Genomic DNA, 3449 nt, shown 5'->3' on the forward strand with positions numbered 1-3449 from the left:
CATGTATTTATATATAACTACACACACATACATACGTACACACGCACGTATACACACACACACACAACACACACACACACACACACACACACACACCACACACACATACAAACACACTGATTGTATGTTTTTCTGTATTACTCTTCTTCTGAATTACAAAACTCAGTCTTGTGGTAGCATAGTAAAGTCTTATAGTTGGAAGCGTCTCTGTTGTTGTTGTTGTTGAACCGTATATAGCACATTAGTTGAGCATTGTAAGGTCCTAGTCAACCTATGCATCTCTTTAGTTAAACATTTTATAGGCCCATCGTGACCGTTTATAGTCTTGAAGATGAGTAAATGTGTCCATGATCCTAGACACATCCCCTCCTTCCTGGCACTTCGTGATGTCAAGGCTCAGTGTGCTGCTGCATTTATCAGATCCGGTCACGCAGTTGTCATTCAGACCAATTAAGCAAAAATGAATAGCTGGTTCACCCAAAGCACTTTCAAGGCAAGAACAGCCATCGATCTATAGTCCCACAGCCATATCTACGGTGAAATAAATAAACCAACCCATGAGGTCGATGGCATGCTATTTGGTTTCCTTAGGCGGAAAGCTGTTCATGCGCCACAGATGTACCAGGTAAATCAATGCAATTTTGAATTGCCCTGAAATGGCCATGTCTTGTCTCCCAGGTCTACTAACTGCATGACAAGATGTTTCACCCCCCCAACTCCACCTGTAATCTGACAAGGTCTTCCATGCATCATTTAATTTCCACCGTTTTTATTTACTATGGATCCAAAAGATTCATGGTTCACACAGCTGGCTCCGAAAGGTATATAATTAGATAATTCATCTCACAAAACGTATCCATCTTCTCAATAGACATGCTTCTTGGGACTCTTACTTGATAGAGATAAAATGACGTACCGGCAGACCAATACACCCCTGGACCTCTTTATTGATTTGCACAGCGGGTGAAGGTGTGAAGAAAGGATCCTAACATGGAGAAAGACCTTCTCACGGAGTTCACAGCGACCAACCAGTCACACCAACAGCTGTCCATGATACCATTAGAGGAGCATAAATGAGAGCGCTCGAGACTGATTTGATGAATTTCTCGTAGTTCTAACTTGCAAGTGCTGGACTAAAGGAACGAGTCTAATGGACTATGTTGAGACATAATTTCCGCATGTTGAATTGGTCAACGCGGCCATTGGGTCACAGATTAGCTCGAAATAGTTAGATCAATCTTCCTGCTATACAGACCATAATGGCTTGGAGATTGCTTACCGATGTGGAATAGCCTGTTGAGCTAGACAGGGGGCAGCATTACATAGTTTTCATCCACTTATGCAAATAGAGTCGTTTTTAAAGGGCCTCTATTTTTCCACCAGGTGTGATGTTGACCATCACCCTGGTGATGACCATGTCATCACATGTGGAGTGTCCCCCCTGATGTGTGTCGAATCAAACAACCGGTTGGTACGTTCCAATGGGTGGGCCAATAGGTGGACACACCTGGTGGTTATAATTTATTTATTATTCATTCGCAAGACACAAAACACTTCACTCTCATGGCTCCTCGCGCTGATGTGCTAATTAACGCTAATTATTGCTTCTATTCTGAGCCGTTAGCGACAAAACATCAATCACACTCCTACGCTCTGCCCAGAGCTCCCTGGAAAACGCTCCGTATCCAGGAAGTTACACACGCTCCCCGCTGTTTCAGGTTGACCTTGAAGACCGGAAATGAGCCGCAGTTGCCAGGACGACCCAGCACAAAAACTAGGACAAAGTAGTCCTGAAGGTGGCCCTCAATCCAGCCACCCTGGGAGGTTATGGTAGCGGGGGGGGGGGGGGGGGGGGGGTCGGGCTCCAGCTGTTCTGGTGCCAGATGTGGAGGACGTATTTCACCGTGTACCTCCAATGTGGGACAACAGGGAAGTACTGGGAAGGTTGCGCTCCACAAAAGCAAAACTGCCCCAGTTACTAGAGGAGACAGAGAGTGTGTTTGTGTGTGTGTGTGTGTGTGTGTGTGTGTGTGTGTGTGTGTGTGTGTGTGTGTGTGTGTGTGTGTGTGTGTGTGTGTGTGTGTGTGTGTGTGTGTGTGTGTGTGTGTGTGTGTGTGTGTTTTTGTGTGTGTGTGTGTGTGTGTGTGTGTGTGGTTGTGCGTGTTTGTGTTTGTTTGTGTAAAAGGTTAGAACAGTTTATTGTGAAAGTAAAGATTAAGATTTACAGAAATTGGGATGGATAAAGAGAGCATGTGGAAAAAGAAAAAGAGTAAATAACATGGTGTTGTGGCTAGACTTGAGTGTAGTATTTAGTAAATAACAAAGATGACAGGGATTACGATGCCACAGGAGAAGATAATAGGGTGAAGTTCATTAATGATGATAAATGTGTGACAGAGAGTGAGAGAGAGAGAGAGAGAGAGAGAGAGAGAGAGAGAGAGAGAGAGAGAGAGAGAGAGAGAGAGAGAGGAGAGAGAGAGAGAGAGAGAGAGGGAGTGAGGAGGAGGGAGGGAGGGAGGGAGGGTAAAAGAGCTCAAACTGTTGACTTTAACCTTTGGTGTCAACCTTTATGTCAAGAGTTGAGAGGAGATGAGACCAGACATTCGCCTTCATATTCCTCACACTTAACATCACAGTGTGTGTGTGTGTGTGTGTGTGTGTGTGTGTGTGTGCGCGTGCATTTGCATGTAAGTGTCTAATTTCTAAGACAATCTGTGTGACAAGTACATAATAAGTACATATAACATAGTTCTCTGTCATTGATTTTCTTTGGAAAACCTGTTGGTGGAGGAGATTAAAGACAGACATGCGCCCTTCCATAGTCCCAGTAGGTTTGTGTGTGTTTGCCTGACTCCTCCTCTGTTGACTCCTCACCCCAGAGATACCTCACTCTTCTACTCCATCCCTCCTTCTCTCTGTCTCCTCCTCCTCCCTCCTTCTCTCAGTCTCCTCCTCCTACCTCCTTCTCTGTCTACTCCTCTCCTCCTTCTCTCTGTCTCCTCCTCTTCCTCCCTCCTTCTCTCTGTCTCTCCTCCTCCCTCCTTCTCTCAGTCTCCTCCTCCTACCTCCTTCTCTGTCTACTCCTCTCTCCTTCTCTCTGTCTCTCCTCTTCCTCCTCCTTCTCTCTGTCTCCTCCTCCTCCTCCTTCTCTCTGTCTCCTCCTCCTACTCCTTCTCTGTCTACTCCTCCCTCCTTCTCTCTGTCTCCTCCTCTTCCTCCTCCTTCTCTCTGTCTCCTCCTCCTCCCTCCTTCTATGTCTCCTCCTCCCTCCTTCTCTCTGTCTCCTCTTTCTCCCTCCTTCTCTCTGTCTCCTCTTTCTCCCTCCTTCTCTCTGTCTCCTCCTCCTCCCTCCTTCTCTCTGTCTCCTCTTTCTCCCTCCTTCTCTCTGTCTCCTCCTCCTCCTCCTTCTCTCTGTCTCCTCTTTCTCCCTCCTTCTCTCTGTCTCCTCC

Source organism: Gadus macrocephalus, chromosome 16 (genome assembly GCF_031168955.1).
Source record: "Gadus macrocephalus chromosome 16, ASM3116895v1".
Taxonomy (NCBI): domain Eukaryota; kingdom Metazoa; phylum Chordata; class Actinopteri; order Gadiformes; family Gadidae; genus Gadus; species Gadus macrocephalus.